The sequence below is a fragment of the Theropithecus gelada genome, chromosome 3 (assembly GCF_003255815.1).
Source record: "Theropithecus gelada isolate Dixy chromosome 3, Tgel_1.0, whole genome shotgun sequence".
Lineage (NCBI taxonomy): Eukaryota > Metazoa > Chordata > Mammalia > Primates > Cercopithecidae > Theropithecus > Theropithecus gelada.
The window spans coordinates 138,603,742-138,620,491 of NC_037670.1; the positions used below are offsets into that span (position 1 = coordinate 138,603,742).

Genomic DNA, 16,750 nt, shown 5'->3' on the forward strand with positions numbered 1-16,750 from the left:
ATTTGTGAAGTACAAAGATCTGAGCCCTTGCATGAAGATATTTTGAACATCCGATGCAGAGAAATGAAGATCTCTGATTGCCTGGGTCAGATGAAAAGTAAACATTTATAGAGGCTAGATCAATAAAAGAATTTTGTAAGAAAATTTCTGAAGTTGCTGATTAAAGGTAGTATCTCTCTTCAACCTTATAAAGATTCTGTTACATTAATGCTTTCTCTTATAATGTATCTTGTGGTTTCTCCAAATTCAAGATAATTTCCATCTGTGCCTCTCTTAAATGTGTATAATTTTAAAAAAAATTTTGCTAATATATTTCATTTGTTTCACAGGTGATGATTTATGCTTACTTTTAGTTATATCCACTATATGCATTTTTTTTTTTTTTTTTTCTGTCAAGCTGCTCTTTATTTCAGGGAGAGGGCAGGGCAGGGGACTCAGTCTTTCTTAGCAGCGACTTTCCTCATGGCGCCCAGAACCTTTCTCAGCTCCTCCTGCTTCCTCTTGGCGCGGATGTGTCCCCATCCTTTTCTTGATGAATTTCAGGGCCCGTTTGTCCTTGGAGACCTTCAGTAACTCTATGGCGCGCCGCTCCTATGGGGCAAACCCACACACCTCTCGGATCATGTCCCGCACAAACTTGTTGTGTTTGGTCAGGCTCTCGTGGTGACGGCTGTGCCTGGGCTGGCTCACGTTCTTGGTCACCTTGTGGCCCTTGTTGAGGCCCATGGTCATAGGGGTTACCCAGAGCTAGGGCTGCTGCTTTTCAATGGTGGCCATAGCAGAAGCATTTTTTGCCTCAAAGTGCCCAATAGTCCATCAGTTCGCACTACTATTAACTATTTTTTGTAATGATTTTCACCAACCCTGCCGCAGTTAGACATAAAGGATACATTGCATTCTCATAAGAACAATAAGCCATCTGAAAGAAATCCTTGACACTGTTTTGCCTTTTAAAGTAATGTTGTCAGTGAAGAGCTGCTTTAGCTCTTGACCATGACTTTGACTCTTTTCCCTCCATGGGATTCAGTCAGTTTCGAGGTTCAGACAGTTTCACGGTTCAAGCTATTTCCAAAAGTATGTGAGGCTGAATAAGAATAAACATGCTCCATGTTCCCTTGTGAGTGAACTGAGAGGTTATCACATTGCAGTTTTTCCTCATGTAGTGGTGCTGAAAGTATAATCAGTTACCCAGTATTATGAAAATAATGCTCTATGTTTAGTGTTCCAGTGCCTTTATATTGTATACTTATCTTTATTATTATATTCTATACTTATTTCCTTCTGATTGATCAGAAAATGTTAAAGTCTGTTCTTTTATCTAGAAGTACATCTTATTTGCTATGGACTCCAACCATTTCTTTCTTTTGAGATTTTGGTTTTGAGTGTGAACTTGCCCTCAGGAAATCATGTGTCAGGAAAAGTTTTCTCAAAATGAGAACAACATTACATGGAAATCTGACAAGGCTTAGTTCCTTTAACAATGTATTCTAAACTTGTAGCAACATGCCAAACTGCAGATCAGAGAATTTGTAGCAGAAGAGCTGTGCTTGGTAAGTCATTTCCTGTGCTCACCCTTGACTTCTCCTGTCTCTCTATTCACCACTTGTTCCTGCTTTGTCTTTATGCTTCATTCTCCTTTGCAAAATGCTTGTCTTCTTTACATTATTCGTATTAAGTAGTGTATGTTCTTTGGTATTACTGTCTGGTCTCTCAGTCAGCACCGTGAGCTTAGAATAGTAACAAAAGTAATAGTAATAACATTAATAATACTATCCAACATGTTGCAGTGTCAGGTATTCTTCTCAGTTATCCACCAGCATTAGCTCCTTGAATATTCACAATCTAATTGTTATATACTTGTGAGGTAGAAGGCAATACAGTCTTCATTTTACAGATGAAGGTGTGGGGCTCAGAAACGTTAAATAATTTGCCCAGTGTTACCTAGTTACTGTGTGACAGAACTAAGACTTGAACTAAGGCAGTTTAGCTTCAAAGCTCTCCAGAACTCTATTGCCCAGGACTATTGAACAACATCTCCTCTCATGTGGTTTCACTCGTGGCCTAAAACACAGTATGTAATTTAAGCATAAAGAGGTTTATGATGCAGTTCCACACCTGTATATTAAATTTTTGGAAGCTAGCATAGTCGAAATCAGTTAACTTCTGAATTATAGAATGCATTTTAAATAAATCACTTTTCTTTCAAATAGAGACACGTGGACTAAGGTGTGGAAATATTAGTAAGAACTCATGAACCATACATACAGAATTAGAAAGAATGACTTGTATTTAGTGTTTCAGTCAACTGAAAGGGATTGTTTCATATACTTTAAAATTTTAGTAGGCTAACATGCATTCTGAAACTTTTTTCAGTATAGGTTTAATTGTCTTACATAATTATAACAAAAATATGCTAAAACTGAACGTTGCAATCTTAAAAATAATACTGCTGAAGGTAAATAACTATACAATATAACATTCAAGATGCTTTTGTGAGTAAAAAGGATTCTGTTAGTATTTACCCCAAGCAATAGGTATGTATTGGGACTATCTTGGGTGAAGATGTATGGATATTCTACTTGAAGCAGAAGCTGTTAGTTGTCATTCCAATATCCTTTCTTCTCTTTTTTCTTTGATAACAGAACTCTGATATTATTAAGACATACTTTATTACTATACATAGCATATACTTCATGGGAAACTGACCCCATATCTAGTTCCAAGAGGTGGATCCTGACTAGGTAAAACCAATTATGATGATCCTATTCTTTTCCCAGTATAGCTTATTTATATTTTATTATTAATTTAATAAATATTAAATAATGTGAAGTAACTTCTCTAAAGTTATATAAATAAATAAATTTAGTGTTTAATTTATTAAACATGAAGCCCTTTCTACCTCTTGATCAACTGAGATAGTAACTTTCTATTTAATATATTTTGACGTAAAATTTTTGTCACTTAAAGTTATAAATATTCTAACTAATATACTCATTTTAATCATTATTTGAGGAGTCGGACTCTCACCAGACTTTCACATTACAGGGATTTCTATTTGCATAATGCAGGGTGGGTTTAGGGAAGAGGACTGAGGAGCTTAATAGGGAAAACAGGAATAGAAGTTTATCTCCCAAGAGTTCAGAAAGGTTATTAAAATGAATCGAAAAGTGGTTTCTTTGTCTTTTGTCTTCTGAAAATGATTTAAGGAAATCAAAGGATTACACAGTACTCATTTACACTTTCAGGTTGACATAGATATTCCTTGCAATTTCTGTGACATTTTCTTACAGGAAGGCTTATTCCAATTCTTCCAGCAACTACCCTAACACACACTTACACACTCACACACACACACACACACAACTTCACTTTTGGTGGGATTTTTGAGAGGGAATGGAAAAGAGATTTAAGCTACTAGTTTTTTCTTATCTGAAGATAGCTGCTTCTCTGGTTCTTATTGTTATACTTTAGGCAATTAGATATATAGATTATATATTTCTTTACATCACAGATGACGATTCAATCTATATAACCATAGGAAAGGGAACTGGTTAAGTTAGAGTATATAAAACAATATAATAACAAATAATATTTAGATAAATGAATAATGCAGGTGTGAAGCACTATTTAAATAACATATTTTCCTTAAAATATGTATTTATTTATTAGAAAATTATATGCAAAAAATATCATTGATTATTTCTGGGAGACAGGTATATAAAAGATTTTCATTTTCCTATTTATATATTTAATTATTTTCTATATTATTTCAACTTTGTTCATCAAACACATTTTTTTTCCTGAAACAAGAACAAATATTAAAATAAAATAGGAAAAAGTTCTTATTCTCAACTGGCTGCAATTCTCTGAGTAGTACACTACTATAGGTATAATTAACCAGATGCCTCATTGCTCAAGCATTCTTAGTAATAAAGATTTAATATATCTTTTCTTGTGTTTCTGCTCAGAATTTTAATACCTATAAAGACAATGTTGTTGTGAATCACAACATCATTAGAAACTGGAATTTTCACTTGGAGAGTTTTTTTTTTTTTTCTTGATATCTGTACACTTTTCAAAACATGTAAATGTTAGCTGCTAACTGGCTTATCTTTAAAAACTGTCTTTCATAAAATCTGAAAAGCACTCCTTTTCATTGTGAGAGATAATTTAGAATTAATCCTAAGACAGAACTGACGAAGCCACGTGATTCTTAGCCCCATGAGAATGAGATACAAATCCCCTTTTACACAACCATGTTTTAATTCTCCCTTTACTAATATGAAATGTAAACTTTTAGATATATATTTGAGATATATTATTTCAAAAAGCAATATAATGTAAATGGTTGATATACTCAAATTGGAATTCACATTCCCTATCTTAACGAAATAGTCATATAAATGCCCTAATTGCAGAATAGCCATAATTTTGACAGCCAAAAAGAGTGATACATAGACCATCATTAGTGCTGTTTTTCAAAACGCTGAAAACCAGACAAGTTAGAAACAAAACACATGTTACTTTGATATAAGCATCACTGAACTTCTGGAAAATTCATTCTATATTAAGAATATAAAAATACCTTTATTTCATACATAAAATAAGGTTAGGTCTAGTCACAAGTTTTTTAGTTTCACAAATATTTGGAGAAAGTCTTGAAAGATGTGATAGCATTCCTCATTATTGTGGATGGCTACCAAACATAACTCCTGTCCACACATGTTAACCATGTCTCAAATTGTTGCTACATTAAAAAATTCTCCCCATAACTTTCAAAACTCCTGTTAAATAGTGCTATGCCCCTCACTGAGGAGCTTTGGTTTTGGTACCGGGAGACCTAAGTGCTTCATCTCTGCTACCATCTGTGAAGTTGGACAAATGTGTTTATCTTTCTGAAGTTCAGGTCTGTGATTTATTTATGGAAAATGACATAAATGAAAAGGACATTTTGCACTGGGTGTCTGTCATCTCTTTTAAAAGTATAACATTTTGTAATTCTGTAAAATAAAGTCCCTATCTTATCAGCATAACTTGGAGGAACCCTCTAAGAATGTTTGTTTAGAAAGATTAACTTTCTAAAATGATTCCCTTGCATCTCAAGACCTGGTCAACACCTTAAACAATGAATATTTCACCTGACTTCCAGTACTTGGGATTTGTATAAATTCTCTGTGGCTTTCTGCCATACTTTTTAGGCAGCTCATTGAAGGTAATTAAAATGGTAGAAGTATCACCCATCACTATATGACAACATTTGACAAGTTCATCATTAGTCATTTGTATAAAAAGCAGAAGTGATTAATGATAAAAAGCAGAAGTAAATCCCTGAGGCTGTTGATTAGTAGAAGTCAACCCATAATTTACTCTTATTGAATTTTAACTTCTAGATTGTAATTATCATGATTACTTAACAATATTTATTGACTGCTGTCTTACATGTAATTCCATATTTTGATCTTTGTTAACTAATTCAAATTTTTGTAGGAATCTCCATGTTATAACAGTGGTTGGTAGAGCATGCATTCGCACATGTGCAAATATGATTCATTCAGAGAAATCACCATATACATCTGTATAGTCACAACATATGAACTTTTGATGGTAAAACCATTGGGTTTTAGAAATTTATATATATGTACAAATACTCATTTATTAGTGCAAACCTATATGGAAGTTCCTACGTGCTTCGTATTTCTCAGTTTAAAAGCACTTTAAATATATTAAATCATATAATACTCAACAACTTCAAGAGGAGTTCATACTATCATTTATTCCGTTTTAAAATAAACATAATTTGAAGTTAGTAAGAATAGAGACAGTATTTAAACTTAAGCAGTTTGGTTTTAGAATCTGTAATTTTAACCTATGAATTATTGTGATGGACACACCGAAAGATAACTCTATAATGAGCCAAAGTTTTGTATAATTCCCTTCCACTGAGTGAGGGTGGAACCTACGACTTGTTTCTAGCTAACAAATATGGCACAGATGATAGAATAGTCATTCCATAAATATATGAGACTCCATTGTAGCAAACTGGAGCAAGTGATTATTCTGCTGGACTTGAAGAAGAAAGCTGCCATGTTTCTGAGAAGACTGGGAAATGGCCACATGGTAAGGAACCGTCAACAGCCTCTCAGGAGTTGAAAGGAGCCCCAGCTTAGAGCCAAAAAGAAAATGGAGATCTCGGTCCTACAAATCCAGGAATGAATTCTGCCGATGATCAAGTGAGCTTAGGAGAGGGTCCTGAGCTCAAGAAAAAGAACACAGCCTGGTTTATACCTTAACTGCAATCTTGTGAGAGCCTGAGCAGATGACTCAGCTAAGCTATGCCCAGATACCTGAGTTACAGAAATTGCAGGGTAATAAATGCATGTTCCATTATGCATCAAGTTAGTCATAATTTGTTACATAGCAATAGGTAGCTAATACAATTTTGAATAGTTGAAATAAAACCCCATATCACTTATTTTTAAATAAGTAATTGTCACAGATAACGTGGAAGTTGAAATGATTTTTGAAGATAAAATTGAGCTGTTTGGAATTTTGACTATGTGATTGTGAAAAATCCTACACATACAAAAAGAGATATGATTGAAGGCAATGATATTTGCATCTGGGAAGATTTTAAGACATGTTTGCGAAATAGGAGATATTTATTAAAGAACTTATGATGTTTTAAAGGAAATCTCAACTTATAAAGTGAATTTGAAAGTCATTGAGGGATGTTAGTAGAAGGCTTGTTTGACCAAAGCACTGGAGCAGAGAATGACTGCACATAGAGCATTCATCTTTCATGCCCTCTAGTAATCATTTTCCTTACCTCTTTTCTTTGTAGATCATTTTTAAACCTTTGTTTCCTGTTTAATCTCTTTTATAACCAGAGTTTTACTCCTTCTGCATTTTTAATCTGCTCACCCTTTTCTATTTGTTGTCTGCCTTAGAAATATGAAGTTAGAGGTTTTAAAAAATCTTCTTATTGATAATATACTTTTAATCTCAACTTTTGGGGCAAGTTAACTCATTTCTTTATAGTTTAGTTATTGGTTAGTTGTGAACTTTGTGACTCACTGTGATTAATAATTTGTAAAATAAGTTAATTTTAAACAAAGTGTGTAAAAGTAGAATATTGACTGCCTAAACTGATACTCTAAGAATGAAACATGAGATGTTTTATTCTCTTATTTATTATTTCACATTTTATGGCTGCAGGCTTTATATCTTTATGAAATCTTTAATAATTTTTAAGTATATTGATGATAATAAGTATGGCGAACACTTAACAGAAGGAATTCAAATGCAATTATAATTAGATATATAGTACATTGTAGTCTAAGTAATAACAAATAGGTAGGTGGATTTACTTTAAATATTTTAAAGCTGTTACTATAGGATTGTTTGCTTGTGCTATTACAAGTGACCTAGTACTTGTGGTCACAGAAAGTAGCCTTTAGCAAACAAAATAAACACTCTAGCTTCTAAAGGTCTTTAATGAATATGGGTTTCCAAGTTTTACATCTTAAACTCTAGTGGCTAATCATGTGAAGAATGGTAAATAAGTGTGGGGAGGCTCAATGCTAGACTGCAGAATAAATAAAATTTGTAAATAAAAAAATCATTCATTTTTATCCTTCACTTTTATATTGTTAAAATAGAGGCTGGGCATGGTGACTCATGCCTGTAATTCCAACTTTGGGAGGCTGAGGTGGCAAATCACTTGAGGCCAGGAGTTCAACACCAGCCTGGCTAACATGACAAAATTGTCTCTGCTAAAAATACAAAAATTAGCCAGAAGTGGTGGTGCATGCCGGTAGTCCCAGCTAGTCGGGAGGCTGAGACATGAGAATCACTTGAATCCAGGTTGTGGAGGTTGCAGTGAGCCAAGATCGTGCAACTGCACTCCAGCCTAGGTGACAGAGCAGGACTCTGTCTCATTCATATATATATATATACACACACACACACACACACACACACACACACACACATATATATATATATAGAGAGAGAGAGAGTGTGTACATGTGGAAATTTCATAAATTGAAGTTCAGAATACTTCTTTCTCTATAATCCATGTTCTCTTAATGATACTTTGTCTTTACTGTTAATAGTTAACTATTTCCCACATGTTCTTCTTTGCACATCCACAAACATAGTTTGAAATGTTTCTGAAGCAACATTAAAGGCATTTAAAAATAGAATAGAACATTTAAGAACAGAAAGCAATTCTGTGTGCTGAAAAGACATTAACTATACAAATAGTAAGCTAGATATATATTTTATCATTAAATATTTTATAAAATTTTTACTATGCTGTCTTATTCTGGATATTTTAAAAAGATTGTCATTTGTATCATTAATATAAGAATGAAAAAATACAATATGCTTGACCTCATTTGACTTTCTGACGTTGAATCATTTAAAAGGTTTGTAAGACGTTTAATTACCAAAAGGTATGATCATTATTCATCTCATCATTTGATATTTAACGTCAACTGAATTGCCTCCCTGGAGTGCACTGTGTTTCACAGATCAATGAATTTACCACGATCTTGAAGGAGAGCTTTAAACGTTCATTGAAAAGAAGGAAAAATATATCCCTCTTGTAAAATGGCTTACGTATTCATTTCATCAGCGTCATAATTATTTTATTTACTTCTGTGAATAAGTCTCCTTATAACAGTATTTTTGAAGTTTTACATATCCTTTAAGTAAATTAAATTATAGTGTTAATCAGATTTGTTTTACTCAAATGCACTGAAAATTCTGTAACAGAGAAATACAGAGGTAGATTTCTTGAATAAATTCTACTTTTGAGAGCTATCTTAAATGACTCTTATTTAAAATATGATTCTCAATATTCAGTACAACTTCTGTAAAATGATTCTTATAAAAGCATTATTTTATATTCCATCCAGTCCTTACACATTTATGAGGAAATTGTACAGTAAGAAGTTTACAACTGGAAGAGGAATTGTTCCTTCTTTCCCACTAGCTCCTTGGATGCTCCCTAGTTCTGATGTCATATCATTGAAACACAGTTAATAAAAACACTCAAAGTTTATTGTGTTTGCTCCATGCCAGATCTTCTAATCACTTTATACATCTTAACTCATTTAATATTTCACCAGTCTTAAAATGTGGGTACCACTATTCCCATTTTTTGCAATTATATAACTTGCCCAAGGTCACGTAGCTAATAAATAGAAGAACCAGACTTGGGCCCTTGTGAGTGGGTCTTAACAACTTGTACATACTGTCCCTTGGGCAGAAGAGGAGAGTCATAAAAAAAGCAGTTGGGCTTTTTCTTTTTTACACTTTAGCCAAACTAATGTTAATCTTAATGAAAAATAATATAAGCCATCACTTTCTGTGCTACCCCTAATCTGTGGTGGTTTGGAGAACAGAAGTTATATATATTAAAATTATAGGATGCTCAGTGTATTATTAGGTTAGCCAGAGTACCAGGTCTGATATTTGATTTTACCCTATTTACATGTAGTAAGTCAACCTGTTGCTGTTTTGTGGATTCTGGCAGAAAACATGAAACTCTTAGAGGGAAAAGACTAATTACAGCACAGCAAGCCACGTGAATATTCATTTCCTTTGCTCCCAAGTGCTGCAGGGGTGATACAGTATGGCCCAAATGGATCCTGTGCACGCACAGGGTATTCATTACAGCTGAGGAACACTCAGCTAGGAATATCTGCTACTTTTATAGAAAGCAATAAGCAAACCTGCTCTTTGTCCCAGATATAATACCTTATCCCTTAAGGTTATTCACTGCAAACACAACCCTAAGAAATACGCCAGGTGAAAACTGCATAGAATCTCTATTCTTAGTGCATCTGGCAAAAGGTATAGGAGGGCCAGAAGCTCATGGAGAATGTCTTTATCAAGTCTGAACCCTGCACTATGTTAGTTTCTTATGGCTGCTCTAATAAATTACTGCAAACTTAGTGGTTTAAGACAACATAAACTTATTATCTTATAGTTCTGGAAGTCTGAAGTATGACATGGATTTCACTGGTCTAAAGTAAAGGTGTCAGGAGGGACATGTTTTTTTTGTTGTTGTTGTTTTTGTTTTTTTCTGGAGGTGCAAGGGAAGAATTTGATTTCTAGCCTTTTCCAACTTCCAGAGGTTGCTTACATTTCTTGGCTTGGAGGCTCCTTCCATCTTCAAAGCCAGCCATGACTGGTTGAGTCTCTCAGATCGCATAACTCTGACATTGGCCTCTTCTGCCTACCTCTTCCACAGTTAGGACTCTTGTGATTACAGTGGGCCCACTGGCTAATTCCAGATCATCTCCCTATTTTAGGATCAGCTGATTAATAATCTTAATTCCATCTGCAGTCTTAATTCCTTTTCACTGTGTAACATAACATTTTCAAAGGTTCTGGGAATTCAGATGTGGACATCTTTGGGAAGCCATTATTCTGCCTACCAAATATGCTGTCTTGGTTTTTGGTGAATTTTGATGAGTTTGTGACGTTGTTGTCCACTCTGATTAATTTGAGTGACAGAGGTTAGGATTAAATCATTCAATTTGTCTCATACAGCATTTAACTAAGGCTACTATTAATAGGATTTCAAGCAGCAGGATTAAGGCCACCTGTAAATGCTGACCTCATTTATGCCCCTCAGAGTCCTGACTCAGCCAATTTTGAATAAATAGCCAGGACAGACTAGTAGGTCTTAGTTTAGCCAGACAAGATGTAGTCTAAGGCCAGTTAATGACCTGCACAATGGAGTTTAAACAGATACACTGGCCCGTAATCCCAGCACTTTGGGAGGCCGAGGCGGGCGGATCACGAGGTCAGGAGATCGAGACCATCCTGGCTAACACGGTGAAACCCCGTCTCTACTAAAAATACAAAAATATTAGCTGGGCGAGGTGGCGGGCGCCTATAGTCCCAGCTACTCGGGAGGCTGAGGCAGGAGAATGGTGTGAACCCGGGAGGCGGAGCTTGCAGTGAGCCGAGATTGCGCCACTGCACTCCAGCCTGGGCGACAGAGTGAGACTCCATCTCAAAAAAAAAAAAAAAAAAAAAAACAAACCAAAAAAAAAAAAAAAAACAAAACAAACAAATACACTGATATTTAGTGTCATTATCAATCATTGCAGGGGGAACAGGTGGACCAGAAAAGAACCCCCACATAGATGCATTCTGTGGCCCTTTCTCCTTTATATACAAACATGTAACTCAAAGGGGTACATCAGTTCTCTTCAAGATGCATTACCAAGCTTTATTTGGATCATCTTTATACTTTAGTTTGGTTAAGTGACAGGCAGATTCACTGAATAGCTAGCTGCACTATGATTGCCATACATTTCATAACCGAAAGCCAATTGGGCATCAGGAGAAACATAAATTCATTTTAGGGATATTTAAATAAGGTTGGATTAATTTATGTGTTTGAATACATATTGGCAGTCGGGATGGGGAGAGGATGTTTAGGAGTTGCCAAAGATGGCATCAGGCACAACAAAATAGTTTAGGTGTCATGATGTTCACATTACCTTGTGTGTTTTTGTAGCTTGTGGATGAGGATGATAAACTGAGCAACAGGTCACATTACCACCTGCAGGAGCTGCTTTACTTAAATGAACCGTATGATTATTTTGCTGGGCTGTGGCACTAGATCTAGGAGGGAAGGAGCGTCAATTGTTCCTCCCCTCTCACCTTCCAGGGTCGAAGGTCCTTTCACTTAGTGTCAGGATTATTGCTTTCACTTCATAGCCACAAATTTGGCGTGCCACAATCCAGTAGCTATAATTTCATCTTTTTTCCAGACATCCTCTAGTTTCATCTCCATCTTTCATCTTAAAGGGCAAGATGGGAATAGAAGAAGAGCTTTTGTACAAAATAGAAACCTATGATAAGCCCACCTTGGCCCTCATAGGCCACTGTGGGGGGCTCAGCGAACAATATGCTCAATCAATTGGTCATTATACTAATGACCTAGGATTATGTTAATCCAACTAGAGTATACAAGGGACTGAACTACAATTAGTTTGAACTCCCTAGGACTCCTCATAAGTGAGTTGCCACCTGGAAGGGATACCAACCAGGCTGACTGAGGATTACTGTGGATAAGTACATCGTATCTAGAAACATTCAGAGTAGAATCCTAAATTTTCAAAACAGGTCTATATAACTGTCACCCTTTTCATCCTACTCATTATCCAGGAGATGGTCAAAGGCGATAAACCCTTTTAAGGGATAGCTATATTTAGTGACCAAATTGTCCTGCTAAGGTGTGTAGACCAAAAAGAGATGAGAGATAAAGGACCAGAAATATTTCTGAATTGCTTTTTGAGGATACTGTACCAGTCTTCTGCAATCCAGATGCCTGTGGAAGGTAGAAGCATGGACTGTTGTTCATCAGTTACCTTGGCTTGCGGTCTATTGTAGGGTGATCTTTTCAATAAAGATGTAGAATTGTCCATCTGTAGGTGGTCCATAAAGCTGAAAATATGACATAGTTAAGTTTCAGGGCCACAATATCATGGCCAGAATTTGCTGATTAGACTGAAACGGTGTCACTGTAGTCCAAAAAAGTCTCAACAGCTGTGAAGCATCAACAGCAGTAGACCTGAGAGGGAGACAAAAGACTGATACAGTCAATTTGCCAGGGGCAGGTGGAATCAATGCTGTTGACTTTCTCAAGTTGATTTTCTCAAGTTTCTACATATCTTGTAAGCAGAAATACTACCTAATCTTTTCAGAATGTGTATAGCAAACAGTTTTGGAAGATAGAGATACAACTTTTATTTGCAGCAGAGAGCAGGTTTGTTCACTTTTTGTTATAATAAAGACAATGTATCCTTCTGACATAAAGATTAGACAAGTGTAATTCCTTTTATAAAATATACTGGTTCCCTAAGATAAGTGATCCTTTTTGTGTGCAGTGTCACTTGGCCCTCTTCTCGTCACTCTGTGGAAGCTGAAGCTCGGGAAACTGGTTTCTTGTTATCTATAATGTTAGACCCTTTCTCAGTTCTTGACAATCACCATAAGAAGTGTGGATTCCTGTACCACTATACCAGGGCACCAGTTTATAGCAGGTGCTATAAGTCTGGCATGCAGTGGTAGCTTCTGCATCAGAAACATAGAATTCTGAATTGTGTGTCCAGTTTATGATGGTGGGTCCACAGCCATGACTGATATGATGATGGTACAGGTAGCAATAGTGGTAGTCTGGCTGGGACAGGCTTGATCAGCATCTTAATTCTAATTGATCGCATCAGAGAACAGACTTTTAATGTGGTCACCTTTAGGAATGACTCAGACTCTCTGATCAGCAGCTACAAATTTTTCCCCATAGTTCTCAGCTCTAAAGGGAGATGTATTTTTTTTTCTTAGAGACAGAGTCTCACTTTGTTGTCTAGGCTAGAGTGCAGTGGTGTGATCATAGCTCACTGCAGCTTCTGACTCTTAGGCTCCGGTGATCCTCCAGCTTCAGCCTCCTGAAGACTGAGACTACAGGCACATGCCACCACACCCAACTTTTTTTTTTTTTTTTAAGATATGGGGTCCTACTACATTGCCCAGGCTTGTCTTGAACTCCTGGCCTCAAATGATCTTCCCACCTTGGCCTCCCAAAGTGCTGGGATTACAGGCATGAGCCACTGCACCTGTTGGGAGGTATCTTTAATCTGCCAGTCTCTGCTTTTCTAAGTGGTAGACCAAACATCTGGGATATTATCAACAGTCCAAGATATAGTAAAAATGTGACAAGGCTCATAAAGTTGAGTTTTGGTTATTGCTACCTTGAGTTACACCCACTAGCTGAGTAAGTAAGCAGCAGCAGTCTAAGAAACATCATGAAGTTTCAGCTTAGCCAGAGTATCAGGGAAGCAGGTCCAGGCACTTAGGGGAAGTCTGTAAACTGAGGGACCAATTGAGATAGCAGCTTTACCTTGAGTGGTGTAGTTAGGGTGAATGTCTCCCCCAGAGGGGTAGCCGCCACTTGTTCATATAAAATTGAGATGCCACTAGGACTAGGCTAACTGGCTCTTGAATGTACTATTTCCATTTGACTACAGAAGCCTATGAAGGCCCTTCCTAGCTTAATAGTCATCATGTCCAAGTTGATCCTACCCTCAAATGGGAATGTCAGGCCCGAGGGTCACAAGAGTCCTCCATATGTCAAGTGTTAGGAGAGCATAGCAGCATATTAGCTGCCTTATTTTTTTTTTTTTCAAGTGGGTGTACAGTGGCAGTATCAGGCAGGTGGCACTATTTTACTGGAAATGGTCTTTTTGAGTACTCTGGAAGGCACCAGAGTTTCTAGTTGAAGCTGTGGTTTTCCTTTCTCCTCTTTAGATTCTGTGTTGTTTGTTGTTGTTGTTGTTGTTGTTGGACAACCTGGGAGAAATTAGGGAGGTGGAGTGGGGGACATAGGGGTGAAAGTGCACATCTCTCTATCGCCCGTCTTCATATGGCCATCGCTGAATAGGAGAATTTCTTCTGACATTTAAAGAACACTTTTTTAAGAGCAGGAGTGAAAGTTTATTAAAAAGCTCTCTAGCAGGAGTGAAAGGAAGTAAAGTACACTTGGAAGAGGGCCAAGTGGGTGACTTGGGAGGCCAAGTGTGCAGCTTAGCCTTTTGACTTGGGGCTTTATATGTTGACATACTTCCGGGGTCTTGTGTTACTTCTCCTCTGATTCTTCCCTGGTGGCGGGCTGTCTGCCTGCGCATGCTTGAGTCCACTCGACCACCTTCTGAGATCTTATAGGGAACTTGTGGATCACCAGTTTCAGGTGTTTTCTATCTATTAGGAGACTGCCTTTCCCTGGCGCTGGCTGTGACCAGTTATTTTAGAGAGACAGTTAACAACCACCTGACCATCACTTGACAGTCACCTGACATTCCTGATATGTGTGTGTCAGGTGGGGGACGAGCCTCTCTTGCCCTGCTCATGACTGACTGACCTGTTGTAACATTTTCCCCCTCAAGAGTCCAAGACCCCAGTTATTTGGGGAAATGGATAAAGGTCAGTCTTCCATAACTGTTTCCTGCTGACAAAGGGTCAGTGGTGATGCTTCTGTGGGTCTTGGCCTCTTGCTAGCTGTCACGGCAGGAAGATGGCCCTGTGGATTGGTGAAAGTGGTATCCAGCCAGGTCCAGGAGAGACAGGGGCAGGATTTCACCAATGCCAAATATACTTCAGCAGTAGAAGCCACAAGATTACATTATTAAATTGTTCCAAGAGTCCCCCCAGTGCAAACCCTAGCTCAATACCATTTAGTTATATTCTGGTGTGTTTTCCTTTTGCAGGAACTCAAACCAAGGTTTCTTATGTGCGCATGAGTTGGTGGCCAGAGTGACAACTGGTAGGAAACTATGTCGTTCCCCAGCTAGGAGAACAGAGAGGAGGGGTACATGATAGTAGGGGGTCAAGTTTACAGAGACAGTAGGAGCAGTGGGAAGGAAACTGAATGGCAGGCTTTTCTTAAAAAATCTTCTTTATTATTCTACATTTTACTTTTAATTTTTAACCTTTTGCAGTGGACTTGGTGCTTTAGTTCTGGGAACTCTTTCTTGTATACCTCCTGGGCCCTGGAACCTCTTTTGTACATGCCCTTGTACATGCTGCTGTATTTCACATCGTAGTTCTTAATGCCTTCTGACACTTGTGCACCCAGTGTCTTATTCTCCTTACCAGCCAAGCTGGGTGGGGCAGGAGGAGGTTGCAATAGAAGCCAGATGCATGAGCTTGGCCCAGTCTTTATTATTATTATTTGCATTTACTTTTTTTGAGTGGCCACCTGCTGGGCACTCAACCAAATGAACTTTAATGTATTCAGTTCACCCAAATCTCCATATTGAATAGGGAAGTCCTGATTGCCAACATTATTTATTTTGGGTTTGGGGATTCCATGATTCAGTAGCCACATTCACATTGCCTTTTGTCCTTGATTGCTGGACTTGCTATCCTATTGTCAAGAAAACAACATATTCTTTTTGCTTTTAGAAGAGTGAGGAGCAATCAGGGTATCATTTGAGCAGCTTGTTTTATTTCTGTCTCTCTCTGTTTAGCCTCTAAACATTATCTTAACTCCCATTCATGAGTCCTTACTCACCCCTCATCTACTACATAGGTGAGAATGTTCACTTATGGAACCCAGAGAGCCTTTTCATTTCTTCAAACCTGATCCAGAGAACCCTTTTCCTTCCTGTTCCAGAAAACCATGTCTCTGTTAACATCTTATCCTTTGTCAAACCTGTTGGGTTTAGGGTTTGAGTTTACCTAAGAGTCTAATAATTAGTCTATTATTATTTAATGGATACTGGCAGGAGACATGAGATGTCAGGGTCAGAGTCAAATAACTGAATTATAGCACAGCAGGCAGCATAAGCAACAGCATTTTTGTGTTGGTTCCCCTTGCCTCACGTCTCAGAGCGATGTCTACAGCCCAGATGGATGCTTTGCATGCCGTGGAGCTGCAGTGAGTTTGGGAAATCCACCACTTTGTAGCAAGCAGTAAGCTAGCCTGCTCTGTCTTCTAGGGAAACATTACCTAATTCCTCAAAGTTGCAAACTGTAAACACAACCCTGATAAATGGCCTGGGGCAAGAGCAATCAAGATGTGTTCTTGGCACACCTATCAGAATGTGGAGAAACTTGAGAGACTCATGGAGAATTCATCAAAAGGTCTTTATAGAGTTTCACTTCCTGCCTTTGCATCTTGTGTCTCAGAGTATTTTATAACCCACCATTTTTGTGAAGAGGGGGA

The 16,750-nt window shown here is 37.4% G+C and overlaps 1 pseudogene; it reads right to left on the bottom strand.

The window, feature by feature from the left end:
* Positions 1-434: 434 nt before the first annotated feature.
* LOC112621214 lies at positions 435-732 on the bottom strand (annotated as a pseudogene).
* Between the last annotated feature and the right edge of the window lie 16,018 nt (positions 733-16,750).